This window comes from Chrysemys picta, chromosome 1 (assembly GCF_011386835.1).
Source record: "Chrysemys picta bellii isolate R12L10 chromosome 1, ASM1138683v2, whole genome shotgun sequence".
In the NCBI taxonomy this organism is placed as follows: Eukaryota; Metazoa; Chordata; order Testudines; family Emydidae; genus Chrysemys; species Chrysemys picta.
In genome coordinates this window covers 231,639,225-231,657,657 of record NC_088791.1, presented here as the reverse complement: position 1 = coordinate 231,657,657, position 18,433 = coordinate 231,639,225, and positions in this window count along the sequence as shown.

Below are 18,433 nucleotides of genomic sequence, written 5' to 3'. Positions count from 1 at the left end.
GCTAAAGACGATGTGAGGGTGAAATAATAATAATAAAAAAATATCTAAGGATGAAGTAGCAGAGAGAAACCCTCAGTTCTTTCCAGCTCATTGTACTTAGTGTGACAGGAAAGTCAGTCTTTGACACATAAATAAGCAAAGAAACATAGAAAAAGAACAGTTCAACCACATAAAAATGCAATATGCAATCTATAAAAATAATCCTGTCAGAAAATGGTTAGAGCTACATAAAATGCATAGAGTAATATCCTACTCTCATGTACAGTGCCTGAAGCTACACCATGTTGTGCTGATCCCATCAGATATCCCAAACTAAGAAAAGTTAAGTCTTGCTCGTACTTGGCTAAGAACCTCTAAGGAACAACTAGGAGCTGCAGGAAAAGGGCAAAGCAATTCAACGGACAACATTCTGGATATAACTATATCACTAATGCACCAGTGTTTCAACATAGGTTTAAAGGGCACTGTACTGATGGAGATGTCTCTTGGATGAAATGTAAAAGTCACACCCTAACCATTTGTGGTGATTTAAATTTCCCAGGGCATTTTTAATTTAGTTGTCCTTTCAAAATGTATTTGTCCTGGTAGCCTGCCCAAATTTTAACTCAAGTAATTACAATCTACCATTCTAAATTCCCCTTGAAGTTTCAATTGGATATGATAGAGTTCTTCACTTCTTTTTGTAAACAGTGGCATACTGTTGCTGTGAGCTGGTAAGCACCTGATGCATTTCAGAAGGCATTCCGGTGGTGGATATAGAGTATATGTTTTTAAAATCACTTTGGGATATGAAATATCATTGTGCATTCCCGTTGTCTGGGTACCTACAGCATCTTTTGATCATTGTGATTTTTTTGCTAGAAAAATAGTTTGAAAAAACTGTTTGCTTTGAATTAGTTTTGACCTCTCCTACATGGAGAATTTATAATCTTCGTGCTAAGCCATACTGAAGCTTCAGTTTACCTGAGGCTGGCAAAGACTAAGCACATTGGTTTATTACGTGCACTCTCCATACCCAATCGAGCTGATAGATATAGTCTTCAAACAATAACAATAAATCAGAATGCATTTTGGGTAAGATATAGCTTTGTTTTGTTCAATCATGTATATGTGCAATCACAAAGTTTGAATGAATGTACAGTTGCTCATACAAGTACTGTTCAGAATGAAGGTCTGCATTGCCTTGAAATAGCTGACAGGCTGCGATGATGAAAAAAACCTGATGCTTAGGTCCAGTGTTGCTGATTTAGCAGTATGAAATAATAAATCAAAACATTTCCATAAAGAAAGGGTGCAATGATGATAGGCACTGCAAGCAAGAAAGGGGAAAACTCAAAAATTCTGCTCCCTGTGGATCCTATAAAAATCAATTGCTGCTTTCGCTATCCTGATGTCTCTGCAGATAGTGAAACCCCAGATTCAAAATGAGCTGTGGGAGAGCAGGGCTTGCAAATACAACAGAGGAAATACATTCGGTCCCTTGAAGAAATCATTCATGAACAACCCTTAGCGGTCAATATATTGCGCTGTATCAGCCGTTTAAAACATACACAGTGAGAGGGGCAATTTGTAATGGCTTCGTGAACCAGTACTTTTTCACAGGACTGTCATGTTATGCTCCAGAACTTAATCATTCATTTAAAAATATTAAAAGATTTTCTGCTGCTTTTCATATTGTGTAGTAATTTATACCTATGCAAGATGAGTACAGAGTGGGTGTAAAACACAGCCTTTCTGGTTTGTTAGCCTTTTTTTACCTTCTTTGCACAGATGTCAATAACTGTATCAGGTAAAAGTCAGCAGAGACTCAGACCATGAGTGTCTGGTCATTATCTTTGTAAAGCTAAACCTTGAATATATGAGTATAACTGATGCAGCAATATCTGCCCAAGTCTACAGGTAGCCTACAACAATAACTGGTAGGGTGTAAACTGACCTATCCCTTTCAAATGGTCATTAATGCTTAAGCCAGTGAGCTGTGAGATTTAAATACAGCAGATATAAATGGCCAAAGCTTCATTGACCTAACCCAGAGCAGCATTTGAAATTCAAGCCATGTTGCTTATTGGCAGCTGGTCATGTGATATTGTATGTGCACCTGGATTGGATGGGCATTAATTTTATCAGGAGAAAGGCTTAGAAAAGCACTCTAGGAAAGGATGATAGTTTATGGAGAGGGTAATTTCTCGAATCTTATAATTTCACTTCTCCTAACAACAGGGCTTATAATTTTTACAGGAACTCAATGTTATTCTGTTCATCTATGTGGGACAGGAGACTTTTAAGGCTGCATAATGTAGGGAATTTTAGAAAATTGCAGGTTTATTGGCTGGATCAGAGTATATGTTTATATTTTCCCTATTGCTTTCCCACGGAACAACTTCACGCACAGATGCAATCCCAGTTGCAAAACATGTGGTCAGATTTTTTCTGTGACTCATTTTAACTGTGTTTGTGCCAGGAGTACAGTGATGGGTTTTTAGACACTTGTCTCTGCAATCTGAAGCAATATACACTCCATATAAAATGTACCCTTTCCAGTGCAAATAACCTCGAAATTCTGGCCTTGAAGTTGTGAAGGCAACATTAGCACCAGATGAAACCACTGGAAGAGAAAGCACATGCTTAAAGCAAGAGCCAGAACAAATTCTCCAGATGTTTCTGTCCAGTTTAACATGGGTTAGTCTTTGTCTCTGTTTATAATGCTTACAGAGTATATTCAAAGAAGCACCCCCATGTTGCTGAAAATTATTTCCTTACTGCTTCCTTCTGAGAGATGAACATACGTAAATTGTTTATGAAAGCTCATCTCCGACAAAATGTATCTACTTTCCTTGAAGTACGTGATTTACCAAAATCTCCATTTAAGGGCTAGGAACTGGGCGTCTCAGGGGACTGGTAATGAGATACAGAGAAGAGTTCTGTAAAAGTTCAAAACAAAAGCACAAACCATGTGAATCTCACCTGGTTTCATGCCTTGTTGGAAAGAGCCACTTATATTTCTGCATAGGAGTCAGACACAATTTGTGGTATTGCATGGTTTTGATATGAAATCAGATGAAACACAAGGGTGTCAACTAAATTTTCCTTTGAGAATATGATTGTGTTGAACCCAAAACTCAAACTGTAACTCACAATTATGAGGATTAACATATAAAATGTTTGCATGAACCTCTGAAATAAAACAGCAAATTTCCACACAGCTCTAATAGACAGACTAGCATCTCCATGAGGCAAATACTGCTCCTGTCTTTAAACTCCCCTGGCAACTAACGTGATGCAGTTCTGCTTCAAAAGGTGAAGCAAGTTTCCATGTGGTCATGCAAAGGGTGTGTAACCCTAAGCAGTGCAGAGTCAATTCCACAGGGACCAAAATGCAATGGATAGAGCCAGAGTGGGCTGTGGAAAGGATAGGTGCAGTGCTAGGGCATCCATTGCTACATGTGTTCTACTGTCCTCCCTTCCTGCAAAGAAGATGCATTTGAGGGCTGCAAGAACTTCTGTAGAGGGGCTCTGTAGCCCGATGAGAGATTTCTCTACCTTGTGTTCCTTGCTTTGCACAGACAAGTAACCAGACTGCTGCATTGGATTTGGACTTTAGTCACCAACCCAGGTGGGTAAGGACAAAAAGTTTTGAACTATCTAGTTGTTTAGCGTGACTTAAGTGAAATAAATAAATTGTCCTCTTCCTGCTAACAAGCCACCACCATCGCTAGTTGGTACCATTTTGTTTTCAGTCCCTCAGAAAGGCTAACCACTGACTGGGCATGGTCACTGAATTACTCTTTAATCCCCTAGAGATGGTCACTTGCTGTAAGGGTTGAGACATATTGTTGCGATGATATGGGGAAGCTTGTAGTTCTTCTGTTCATTAGTATCTCTTCTGTGGCTAAAGAGGGGATTTCAAGGGTATAAATAAAGCACTTTCATCAGCACTGAATTTGCTTGTAAAAGTAGGAGGGGATATTTGTCTATTAGGGAGAAATATCAAGTTGAACTTGCATTCCTTGGATGGGAACAATTAAAAGGAAAGCCCTATAAAGTATGTCTATTCACAGGAGAGACCCGGACAATGCAGCAGAGCTAGACATAGTACCACTGGAAGTAATGCTCACACTTGGCTTTCAGACGGACACCTGCTCTGAAAATCCATGACTCAATGGATCATTGTTCATTAACCAACAGATTATTTTCTAATATTGTCACATTTTATTATTCTGAAACTTGGACAGTTCCCAGGAGTAAGGATCATCCTCTAAAAATGCACTTTGCATTCTATGGGGAGTGAAGGGGAAGTTGGAGGAAAAAATAGGTTTTTTACATTATTGAGATTAAAAGTCTAATAATCTGGACATGTCTGCACTGATTTTGATGTTCATTCTTGATATGCAGCTCAGCAGTGAACATTGACCTGAGTAAACCAAAAATCTCTTGTCGTTTTTCTGTTCATACAACTCTTAAGATAAGTGTTAGGGCTTTTGGAAATCTATATTTTTAATCCAGACTCCAGGCTCTTCCACTTTCTCTGTTTTAGGGAACTGAACTTCATCGTTTGATTACTGATTCCCTTCACCTTCTATGATAGGTAAGCAAAGTAACCTCAAAAATTATTGTGGCTTCATGTCTGAGAGGATTTGGCCTTTAATTTTCAGGACAGTACTGTTCTAGAATTCCCTTCAGTCTTTGGTAGGGAAGATCTTCAGTCTCAAGTGACTGTAAATCCTTGCAGAAGTCAATCAAGGAATTTCATTCAACATCCAGAGGGAAACCCCTCTCTAGATCACTGAGTCTTCCTTGGGTGAGTAACCTTCCTTTGGACCTTTGCCAAAGTTGCAGTAAAGTACAGCACCAACCTTGTTCTGGTGTTTTCAGTTAAACTAAGGACCAAGAATTATTTTCATCATGCCTTGCACCTTTTTAAATTTTAGAACAAATCAAACGTGAAGTTTGAAGATAAGAAGGTGGACAGTTTTAGTTGATTTCTTCTGCTGAAGAAATTCACTTCTAATTTCAACTAAGGTTAAGCATACCGTACACTGAATCTCAAAAATAGAAATCCTCTACAGCTGCTAAACTTCAGAGGGCGATGCATAATTCTTTCTTTGAGAAAAACCATCAGTTTACTGACAGGAGGAACTTCACTGCAACTTCTAATTTGAAAAAAACAGATCTGTGTAATTTCTCAGATTGTCTTCAGCGGTGAATTACTGTGTCAGTGTGTTTCAACATCTGTGATAACTTTAGAGGGCTAGTCAGAAGTTTGCCATGTTGACAGAAATCTACCAAGACAAACAAGGCAATTAATCAGAAAGTTATTTAATTTTTAAATAACTAGACTATTATAAAAGCAAACCATGGTGCTTCTAGAATCAATCATTTTTAGTTGGAAATCGACCAAGTAGGAATTTATTTTATATTACGCAGTTAAGTCTTCAAAACAGATTCTTTTTTTTTTTAAGGAAAAAAGTGGTACAATAAGATCTATTACTGAAAAAGAGTGAGGCAAAAGAGAAGCTAAAAAGGGTAATAGGGAAAGAAAAGAAAGTGCTATATTGTAATTCTTACAGGTAGGAAGCTAAACATTCCCTTGATGGCGGCAGGATTCTATTTAGGCATTGCTCTGTTTTTTCCTTGATGGCTGCTTTTAGCATTCTGTCACATTTACTTTCTTTTTATTCCTTTCTAGAGGAAAGAATATATTCCTATAGTAGGAGAATTAAAACTTAAAACTTCAGCTTTGACTAGACAAGATTGTGGCAACTGTCTTTTGATCAGTCTTTTAAACGATATCCAGAAAAGTGTGTGTTCTTGCTCAAAGGAAGGTTTCAGCTTGTATTGTATCAGATTGTATCCTGTAAGCTTTTTCTTTCCTTGTTTTCTCATTCTTGTTTCTTTTCAGACTGTTTCTGTATCCTTGAGTACTACTCAGCAACTTTAGACTAGCCAATAAGAATTGGAGGGGCGGGGAACAACTTAGCAAACACCTTTGCAGAGCAGATCATTGTTTCTGACTGTGTGTTACTTGGAGGTCAGACAAACAGATTTGTTTCAAATGATATTTTATTGACTTTTAATACAACAGGGAGGTGAGACATCAAAATATCCAGATGACTAATTTAAAATACCAATATTGTCATGTATCAGAAATGACTCTAATAATGATAAATTCCATTGCACCTCCCTCACAAGATATCTGGAAAGTGGGGGAAAGGTGTTATAATCAAACAGCATTATGTAATTCTCATTAGTGTCTTTTTACTAGGGCCATTGCCACAACAAGGCAGCCGTAATGGGTCTGGAATTGGTGTGGGGCCCAAGAAGAAATACAAACGAATGCTGAGCAATTAAATCAAAATTAATCTAGGGCCTCTACATTTGCTGTTGAAGTACCCTGTGAAGCTAAGAATTTCTTTGGATTTCAAATGCATTTACAGCATGTAGAAATTAACCCTGTGTCTCTCTTAGGGGAACTGTAACATCAAGGTTCTGCTGTGCTTAATGGCCCTTTCTTTCATTTCCCCTGTATAACCATGTGAGCCCATGTTCCTTTGAGAAACAGGTTCAGATTCAGCACCTGAGGGAGGTTGAATTTGTGCGGGTTATAGGGAAACAAAAACAAACTTCTTGTAGGACAAACTGCAGTAATTAAAAAAAAAAACATAGCTCAACCTCTGCCCTCACCAGTTCAGGCCAATTTGTAAATAAAACCAATAGAAAGAGAACATGTCTCTTGAGACATACAGGAAGAAAGGGAAGATATTAAGTTTTGAAATTACAATATAATACAGCTAAATCAAAGTACCATAAACGCTCACATAATCATTGCAGAATGACCGTTACAGAATCGTTACTGCAAAAATAGGCAGAAACTATTGAGGGAAGTCAGAAAAGTTACAAATTCATTGCAGTTTCAGGCTCATAATATGTAGATAGCTGTCAAAATACTCGAGTCTGTTTATAATATTGTTTCTAATGCTGAATCCTCGGGAGCCACCTGAAGGTCCACATCTGAGGCTTTCTGCTTTCTCTGAACATTAAGAGGGAGATTTCCAGAGGCACAAATAGGTGTTAAGGGCCACATGCTCAAAAAGATTTGGGTATTGTAACACTGAGCATCACACTGCCTAATTGCTAGGCTGCTAAAAAATAACAGGAACAATACTGAGATGCTCAAAGCCTGAGGTAGCTGAGTAGGCTCCCATGGAATGAATGGGAAGAGATAGGTGCCTTACAAAGCGGTGATCAAAGGGAAAATAGATGAGGTTCCATTGACCAGCTGCACAACAATAGATAGGGCCTAGCTTCCACTGATTTCAATAGAAGGTAGGAGTATATATACCTGTAAGGGTCTGTTCAAGGCAGCCCAAGAGACTCATAACAGCAGCCTTGAAGCTGGCATGCACAAATAGCCTTTCCCCTCAGAACAGTAGACCCACTGAGGAGGTCTAAGGAGCTTCTTATGGTGAAAGCACAGGGACATGTACAGAACCTTCTAAAAAGTGCTATCTTCAAACATGAAATCGTAAGGACACAGACTAAGACACCCATGTCTCTCAAAAATCACCATTCCACTTGACTGTGAAGATCTACACAGCACAGCACACACCAGGACTCAGAGTTTAAGGCCAGAAGGGACCACCAATCTGACCTGTATATCACAGTCCACCAACACCACCCAGCAACATCATACAAAACCCATCAACCAAAATTAGACCAAAGTATTACAGCCCACAGGAAACTTGAGTGTTACATGTGACAGAGCATAGATAGACCAGGGCGCACAGTGCCCAGGGCGCCAGCAATGGATGGGAAATGATTAATGATATAACCAGTTAATCCTGGCAAATGACCTGTACATATACACAGCAGAGGAAGATGACACCCTCCAACCCAAATCACTGTCAATCTAACCTGGAGGAAAATTCCATCCTGACCCCACATATGGTGACTAGTTAGACCCTGAGCATGTGAACAAGAACCAGCCAGGCAAGTACCTGAGAGAATGCTCCGTGCCATCTCAGAGCCCTGTCCCATCCTGCCCAGAGTTTCATCTCCAGCTGTAGCTGTTCCTGATGCTTCAGAGAAAGGAGATAAAACAAAAAAAAGATGAAAACCCAGAATACTCTGGTGAGTGGGGGAAATTCCATCCTGATCCCTGCAGGTGGTTGTCTGGAAGCCTGAAGCATGAGCTTTTAGGAGCATAAACATAAACCTGAAGTGAGCTCTAGGGCTGCTTAGCCCTGTGCCCAACCCTCAAGCAACCCCATCATACAATCACACTCATAAATTTGTCTAGCTCTCTCTTTAAATTATTTAAATTGTTTGCCCTCACAGCTCCTATTGGGAGGCTGTTTCAGAACCTCACCCCTCTGATGGTTAGAGACCATCTAATTTTCAACCTGAATTTGTTCAAAGGTAGTTTATACCCATTTGTTCTTGTGCCAACATTGTTTTTTAGTTTAAATAGCTCTTCACTCTCCCTGGTATTTACCCTCCTAATGTATTTATAGAGAGAAATCATACCCCCTCTCAGACTTCTTTTTGCTAGATTAAACAAGCCAAGCTCTGCCAGTGTCCTCTCATAAGATAGGTCATTCCCGAGATCATCCTAGTAGCTATTCTCTGCACAAATAGGGAATACACTCTACAAATGGTATGTTTAAAAATCCTTCCAAACACCAGAGGAACATGTGATCTCAGTCACATACAGGAGGGCAGAGCAACCAAGAGAAGGGAGAGGGAAATGAGGGGAACTGAATTGCACTGTTACAGACACACACATAAATGTCCTATCCCTTTTCCACAGGTTCAGCCACCGGCAGACCCCGGCCAAGGCACATCCTAGAAGAAGTCACAATCATCTTCCAGAAATGCCCTGCACCAATGGCAGCAGGGGCATCATCGATCTACGCATTAGAGCTGTTCAAGAGAACCAGAGCCAGCTCTAGGTTTTTTGCCGCCCTAATCAAAAATAATTTTGGCTGCCCCCCGTCCCAGCCTGGGCTCCTTGCCGCACCCCCCTGCTGCCCCAACCCTGGGCTCCCCCGACCCCCCCACCATTGCCCCCCCCCACACCTCCTGCCACCCCAGCCCTGGGTTCTCCCCCTCTCCCCCCGCCCTGCACCCTCCTTCCGCCGCAGCCCTGGGTCACTGGTAACTCGCTCCCAGGGCTGGTCATTCAGCAGGAATTTTGGGTGTACACAGAACACAGACAGGATTAGCTCCCATATGGTTACAGAACTGCAGTAAAGTGGAACAATTTTCAGCTTGTGTGATTGGAGGATATCTGGATGCATATTATAAGACTATGCTACATAAATGAGGAAAATTTGAGGTGCCTTTATTATTCTTTTGTTCCATTCTTTGTTTCTATGGGGAATTTGCCAATGCAATATCACTGTCTTCCTTTTAAACAAACAAACAAACAAACAAACAAAAGGCAATAGCTGTTGAAAATAGCAATTCCAGTCCTAATAACCACTGGGAAGCATTTCTTGCTCAATTTTAACCTACTTTTTCTACAGCAAGTTACAGTGGATCAGTATATTTGATTTGGGAGAAATGAAGTAACAGCTGCCCAAACTGAGCTTGAGCACTCCTGAATTTTGAGGTGTTCAAATCTGAGGGGGGGCGGGCTGTGGCTCCACAGGGGAGCACGGCAGAATGCATGCAGCAGCGTGTCTGGCGCTGCACGAAGCCAGACACGCTGGTCTGAGTGGCACGGCAAGGGGGCTGGGAGGTTGGAGAAGGGGAAGGGAGTTCTGGGGGGGCAGTCAAGGGACAGGGAGAAGGGGGGGTTAGATGGGTCAGGGGTTTGGGGGGGGCAGTCAGGGGACAGGCAACAGTTGGATAGGCATGGGAGTCCCGGGGTTTGTCAGGGGACAGGTAGGGGGTGGAGTCCTAGGGGGGAAGTTGGGGGGGTCTCAGGAGGGGGCAGTTGGGGACAAGGAGAAAGGAGGCTTAGATGGGGGTGGGGTTCCGGGAGGGGGCAATCAGGGGACAAGGACCAGTGGGGCTTAGATAGGGGGTGGGCTCCTGGGGGGCAGTTGGGGCAGGGGTCCCGGGAGGGGGTGATCAGGGGACAGGGAGCAGGGGGGGTTGGATGGGTTGGGGTTTCTGTTGGGGGCAGTCGGAGGGAGTGGCTGGTGGCAGGGTGGGGCTACCCTCCCTCCCCGTGAAGTGTCCTATTTTTTGAATGTTAAAACATGGAATCCCTACTCACAGTGCAGCTCTCCATTCACAGCAAGCTGCAGCATGAGGTCTCAGCTTCCTCACGCTCTCCCCCGCTTTCCTGTTGATAGTGGCCAAAGGAATGCTGGGAAATGTAGTTCTTTCCCTGCTCCAGGGCTGGCTCTATAGGCAGGGAGCTAACTAAGGAACTACAGCTCCCAGGGCTTCAGCTCCCACGCTGGATCCCTGCCGCCCCTGCAAATGGGCTGCCCCAAGCATATGCTTGCTTTGCTGGTGCCTAGAGCCGCCCCTGAAGAGAACAGATGAAGGTGTGCTGTCTCCTATCATGGGAAACAGGGCTGCTGTACCCTGGACTTAGCTACCTCCTTAAAGGATATGATGATCCAAATGTATGCCAGAGTGCCGGCTGACCTCTGGAAAAAATCAGATCCACCATGAACTCATTCCTCTGCTGGAACACACATACTCCAGGACCACCCAGCAGCCTTGTCTGGCAGGGAAGACAGCACAGATGCTCCCCACCCACTCTTCCAAACAACACCCTACAGGTTCCCCCACCATACTGCCCCATGCTCCCTACTCCCCCTCTCCCACCATGCATAGCTCCCACAGAACACCACAGCAGGATAGTGAATACTCCAATACTCACTGCTGCCACGAAAGAATGAAGGGAGGGGAAGGACAGGAGTCTCATGGTTGGAGACAGCAGCAACAGCCACCTTGAGACAGGCACAGCCCACTCCCTCACAACTGGCCTAGTGAGGGAACCCCAATGCTCCATTGGGGCTACACACAGGAGAGGAATAAGTGATCAAGAATGTGGGGACACACAGAGCTGTACTAGGAAGCAGAGTCCTCTCATATCCCGCTCCCCCACTACCCCCAGAGAACAATTCTTTGTTTATTAATTCCTGGGCTTGGGGGCTTTGTTTTGGGAATAGGCCATAGCAGTCCTGTTCTGACAGTCCTGTTCTGTTCTGTGATCCACATGGTGCTGGATGATGTTCACACTTATTCATTAATACCCAACATTCATTAATTCACAATGAGCTCCTCTGTCATTAGTGCAAATTAGTGACATTCTACTATATAATTGGCACTTCGAATAACATTTGAAGTTAAACAATGACAATGCACTTTAGGAAGCATATGAAAAAATATGGGAAAGCAACAGGCCCTGATTAATGCTTAGGTGTTTTACTGAATAGGGATAGACTTAAAGTTAAATATGGGGTTAAATTCCTTGCTGATTTGAGGCCTTAGCCAATATTATATCCCCCACGGTTCAGGGAGAGTGTCTGCCATTTGTGAATCGGGCTCACAGTTTAGGAGGCTTGTTAAACCCAAGACAGGTACTGGATATCAAGTAGCGGCAATAGCTGAGAGCACTTCTCCCTCTCTGCCTGGTAAAGCAAATGCAACTGTTCCTTTCAGATGCTGACCTTGCTGCTGTTGCTCATGGGCTTGTCATTTCGACATGAGACTGCTGTAATGCTCGGCATGTGGAGCTACATCTTGACACCACTTGAAAACAAAAGCTGGTGTAGAATGGCTGCTTTTAGGGCCTTGTCCAGAACGCACTGAAGATAATGAGAGTATTTCCATTAACTTCAGCGGGCTTTAGATCTGCTGAAGCAGAGCTTCTGTGGTAAGCACATAACAGTAGTGTACCGGGATCTATACAGACTACCTGCTGGTTTAAGGTATTGGTTGACAGTGCATGCCATGAGTTCAATACCCAGCATTCAGTAAGCAACTACTCCACTGAAGAAACTGCGATCGAATCTTATCTTCATCAAGCTATGAGCTCAAAGGTGGACAATTGGGTGAAGGTGAGAGATAGGTAAATGCTAAAACATTAATGCATATGCTGGAAAAAATAACATCACTATAATATGTCTTTAACAATTATAATTTAATCAATATGTCATCAGTACTCAATTATATATATATATATATATATATAGTTATGCTTTGTCCAGTGCAAGTTTGTTATTTTTTAAAGTCAACTTTATTGGAAGTCATATCCAGTTAAAGGATAAAAGGATACTAGATGGAAAGTCTTATTGAGAATATTAAGGTGTGTAGATCTGCACTTTTACATTTTTTACCATCTAAATCGCAGTGGAATTCAAGTCTTTGATGCCTGTTAGATCCACTTTTTATGAGACAGAATTTTTAATATTAGAAGTTGGATAGTACTAAAGTAACTTCTGAATCCCAGTTGTTTAAGAAAAAAATGAGGAATTCAGTAATAAAAAACATTGATTCTTCTCACATAGAATTTCTAGACCTTGAGCTAGATTCTTAACACACACACACACACACACACACACACACATACACACACACACACACACACAAAGTTGAGGGCCAATTTCTGTCCTTTTGTATTTCCTTTCACCCCTTCCACATCCCCCTTCCCTTGTTTTTCAATCATCAGTAATGGCATTTCTAAGGTCATCAAAATTAATGAGTTATTATCAGTTTACTTCAAATTTTACAGGAAAAAAGGTGCTTTTTACTCAAAACCCTCTGTGCCCAGTTCATGGCAAAGGTAAATTTCGTAACATTGCCAGTCTGAACAGGATGGGTGTAGCTGAACAAAGACCTTGGCCCTATTTAATTTCACTAATGATGAGTTAATACAAGTATGGTTTTATGTGTAGCAAGTACACATTTAAATCCAAATGGCTTAAACACAGAATTCTACAAAGGTAATATCTGACCTTTTTCAAATCTGTCCTCAAGACTATCTTCTAAGTGATGTCCCTGGGAAATGGGAAACTGACTACACCTAAGCTGATACTGGAACTTTTATGCATTTGATTATGTCCCATAATTAAAAACAAACCAAAACAAACAAGCATAAACCCATCTTTTAAATATTTCAGAACCATCAAACTATGTACATTGATAGTCTATGGGACCAGTGATTTCCCATTCCTCTTGCCCTTGTTCTTCCTCCCCAGTTTTATCCTTTTGGGTTTTTTCAGCCACTTGATGCATTAAATTAGGCCCTAACTCTGCAAATGCTTACACAAGTGAGTAACTTTATGCATGGAAGCAGTCCCATTGAACTTAAGAGAATGCTGTCACTGTTGCAGAAGTAGCTGCAACTTTATCCCCTTTCTGGTGTCTCTGAGTGCACCCCACCAGGCTTCATGTCTTTACCTCCCTGGGGTGTAATTCTGCAATTCCCCCACTCCTAAACCAGGCTCTGGGTTACAGTACCAATGATGTATCAACCATGCTGACCCAGCAGATCTGACTGCAGTTTTTCCCTTTGTGAGCCTGCAACCTGTGGTGAATAGAGTTCTCAAACAGCCTGCTTAAACGAGAGGATTGTTTCGTTTTAACAATAGGAACAAAGTACAACATAAGAAAAAAAAAGAATTTTAAAACAACAGTCTATATGCATGTCTGTCTTATCTAAAGGCTTTCCATCCCCTACAGAAGCCTAGGGAAGCCTAATTTCTTCAGATATCCCTGATGGGTGTCCGTGTGTCTCAGGCTGAAAAGCATCTCATCAACAACTGCTCCCCTCTCCCCACAAGAGAAAGTAACTTCTAATCCAGCCTGAGTGCTTTATTTTCTCAGTTCCTGGGCTTTTAGGCCCTGCTGTCCATAACCAATTTGGAAGGGCTCGGTGGAGGTCGAGACAGTCTCTTCAGGGACAACAATTCACCCATTGTCCTGCAACAGCCCCTAGTGTTTGCTGAGGGGTGTCTTATCTTGAATCATTGTTTTGGCTGCCTTTCTGTTTCCCAGAAGCCCTGTTGATTGAACCCATTATAGTCACAGAGAAACCATCCAATAACCAGGTCAACATACAATATTGATATATTTGTACAGAGCTGCTCCACTTCCACCACAGCTAGTCAGGTGCATAAAGTTACTCACATGCATACGTGTTTGCTAGCTAGGGGCTTTTGATTGTGAGTTCTTTCAGGCAACACTCGTGTGTTTCTAAATGTTTGCCAAGAGCCTAACACAATTGATCTCTGACATGGTGCTATTGGACTCTACCAAAACGCAAATAATAAACGACAATAGTGATTAATCATTAACAATAATGAGGGATTCACAGCAGTGTCCTTATTACATGTAACCATTCATTAAATTCATGTGTAATTCCATACTTGTATTGCAAACCTCATAAACAGAGGAGGTCAATGGGAAGATCCATCTGTGAGGACTGTGGTCTAATTATCAGACCACTCCCTCTCTCTCATTTGAGAGCTGGTCAGGAAATTATTTTCCCCATAATTTTTTTGACAAAAATGAAAATTTTCAAAAATCTTCAAGTTTTTTTCAGGTTTTTAGGTTGATTTTTTAAAAAGAGTGAATGTATAAATCATAAACATGGGAGTTACTGTTCTCAGGTTACCTCAGTAAACATATAGTGTAGTAGTATATTTTAAGCAGTGTCGCTCACAGTAGATTTCAGTCCACGGAATCTAACTTTGTAGTTATAGGATGACTTGTAATTACTGAGGCAAATGATGAAATACCATAGTAAACAAAATGACCATAAGGGGCACACTTACATACAAATGTTTATCTTCATTAATGTTGAGGTGAAAATGGGCAGCCTGCCAGCATAGTAAATGGATATTAAGGTCCAGATACTAATCCTCTCCAATAATTGCTACAGGTACATTAATTAATTGCTAACTTACAATGGAATTCCTATGGAGGTGCATATCCCATTGACATAAATACCACATTAGTTCATCCCGATTTATTAAAATACCAGATGAATTAATAACGATTGGTCACTTGTTTTAAAGTGTTCCTGTCAGCTAACAGATAGAAAATCCTAATTCATTTTTTCTTGGTCCATTGTATTATCCATGTTGAGCCCTTTTGGCATGCATGTGGTGGTAGTATGGAATTTCAGAAGAATTCTGTTATACAGTCATTTGGCATTAAATAATGTCCAATTATTGGACATTATTAACAATAAGAGGGGTTTCTGTATTCCTGGTGTTACCAGCAAATAACATATTCCTTAAGTTCTTGTCATGTGGAAATTTTTTGCCTCCCTGTTTCCTTCGTTGTTTAAAACTAAAGCTTAAGTAGGAGATTTTTCCCCCCCAGTATCCTGATAGCTGACTAAATTAACACTGCTCTCTGATCAGCAAATGACTGGGCTTTGTGGGACCAAAAAAAGGGTGATCAAACAGATCATCCGCCTGGTTTGACAGGTGTGGAGTTGAGTTGCACATGTACCTCTCCTGTGTCTGACATCAGCAGCAGGAGGGGTGGAGTAGTTCAGGGAGTTAGTGCATTTACAGTTGTTACCAGGGAAACAAGAAAAATTGTAGCCATACTGTACTTTATGTAATATAATCAGAATCTGACTGCAATCACAGAACATTTGTCTAACATTTTATAGTTATATACCATACAATACAGTAAGTGGTGAAAAATGCCGATATTTTTATGAGAACTTTCATTATGGCATGGGTTTGTCTTACATAAAACATTAATTAGAATTTTTAAGACAGGAACTAAAAGGGAATAAGAAATCTAAATATGTCTATGTTCACCTACCTGCTTAAAAAACTAAATTCAGTTTTTATCACAACTTCATTAATCTTCTTGCTTTGATAGGTCAGTATTGCAGATGGTGCTTTTGTACTCTGAGGGTATGTCTATTTTGCAATGAGAGCATCCCACAATGGTCTCACCTTCTTTTGGCTCTGGGAGTGAAAATCTGAGTTTCCACTCGATGGTACATTGCTCTGACTTCTCTAAGCAAGTTAGTCAATCCTGCTCCCCCGACAATACACAATAATGCAAACTGCAACAAAAAATTTATGCTGAAAGAATGTTAAGGTTTCAAAGGCAAGCAATAAAACATTGGGAAATAGCAGAATAAAGTTGCTTGTGCAATGTTGATTCTGTCCCCTTGTGTTTATGCATGTTCATTGTCTTGCCCAGCATCCCCTAGGAAGTCTGTGGAAGAGGGTAAAACCCTTGTCTCTATTCTAGTGCCTCAAACACAAAATTACTGTATATTCTGTGTAGTGAAAGAGCAAGGAGACCTGAAGAACAAAAAGCATAGTATCATTGCACATAGGGACTGAGTTAAAATTACACAGGCAGCCTTAATTCTTGCACTTCCTAACTATTGCTTACATAATTCTGCATTCTTAACATTCTTTTCATGTTGAGGGTTGTTTTTTTAAATGTAATTTTCTAGTGTTTTCCTTTTCATAGCAATTGTTCAAGGGAGGCGGAGCGGGAGGGGGAGTATTCCCGGCTAGCTGTACCTATGACCTCTGGATCCACTGCACAAACCTGTACCACTTGATCTAAAGGAATAACTGGTAACAATAGAAAGTTGTTATCCTCTAAGTGGACTAGCCACTAGAGGGGGGAATAAAAGAAATATTTCCCCAATGCCTTACATGGCTATTTATTAGATTGTAAAGAAATGTTAAAAATCATGCATCCTGATTTCTATTCTTTGTTCTGGAGAAGTGTAGGCCCAGAACTACTAGGACACTTAGGTGCTTTAAGCCCAGATTTAGGCACTAGTGAAATACAGAGACCCACAGCTCAATTGTCACCTATCCCTGTATGCACCTAAACTCAACCGGCACCTAAATTTTCACTGTAAAAGTTCTCTATGCATCTAAGTTTCTGCCTCTGGGCATGTTCAGTGCTGCCTTAGGTCGACACTGGGACATGTATCTCATGCTGAAGCCGCAGCGTGATTCTCAAATCAGATGGAGATAGGTGTTCCGCTGCCTATCTTGCCTACAGGGTCTGATCCGGCAGATGTACTAGAGTATGTCCATCTCCACAAAAAATATCTGGTGGGGGAGAGAGGAACTCCGCTCCCCCCCTGCAATCTTTAGTGGTTAGGCTACTGCTTCGGGATGTGGGAGACCCCCTGTTCAATTTCCTCTTCTACCTGGCAAGAAAGGATGGGAACAGGAGTTTCCCACCTTTGCGGTGAGGACCCTAACCACTGGACTACAGAGTCATTCTCACTCTCTTGTGTATTAAATAATTTAATATTAATTGGCCAGAGTAGAATGGCTTCAACAGGAGAGATTGAGGGAGCCCCACATCAGACTGTCTCATAACTCAGTGGTTAGGGCCCTCACTTCAGAGAAAGGGAGATGACTGTGGATTGCAAACAAAGATAGGGGACCCTTGTGGAGCCTAATGTGGTGTATTAAGGACTGTGTTGGATTCACAAGCTATCATTTTAAGAATGTGGGGCAGGGGATGGGGGCAGCTCCTGCTTACAGCCTTTGTAGGAAAGCATAAGATCAGAGTCAGTCTGTAAAGAGCCAGCCTGAAATAATGTGGGGTGGATTATGCCTCTCTGCCTTATGGGTCATCTGCTTTTTCTCTCTCTGGTTTTGGTTATTGTGTGTTACCATTCTGGATTCTAAGAATAAAAGTAGAATTACATTGCAATGTTCCAGCAGGAGTACTGAATATTTTTATTGTAAATTCAGTGTGTATGCTGTATACATAACACCTTCTTGCCTAGCTCGGGCTTTGTGGATTCCAGTGGTTTTCTATGCATCTAAAGGCTAGGCCTGGGGACACTGGGGGGATCCGGTCTGTGGTCTTTTGATTGTAGACAGCACAACCAGGCACATAGATTTGGCACATTCATTCTGAATGGACGAGACTAGCCACTTTAGTGTCCTTTGTTCTATTCCCAGTAGCTGCCAGAAGTGATCTTGTACAATCTCTCACCCACCTGATTTATAAATGGGTGCAGGATACTTGCCTGATTCATAAGGTAGGAACATGAAGCATTGCTCGGTAATAATAATAGTGAAGTACACAGAATTAACCACAGTCGCTGGAAGAACTGAGACTAGAACGCATATTTTCTTCCTGTCACCCAACCCTCTGCCGGTTTCTCTAGGCCAAAAGGTGGCTATTCCTGTTCCTCTTGGTGCCTCCATTTAGAGATCTAGCTCTGTATCTACCATATCAGTGACCAAGTGGGGGTCTGGATGTTCCTGTAGTTGGTATGTAGGAAGCTCTTTGGGACTGGAGGTGCTCAATGCAGATGAAAAGTTCATACATTTTAGCAACAAGTCACTAACAAATTCCACTGAACATGTACACATGACAGTTTTCAGAGACATATAAATCAGCCAGGTCTGCTGGGCATAGCAAAAGGCAGCATTGTCTCCAGTACCTCTGCCAAATTTCATTTTCCTGCTTCAGCACCTGAAGCTACTCTCACTCTTCAAAG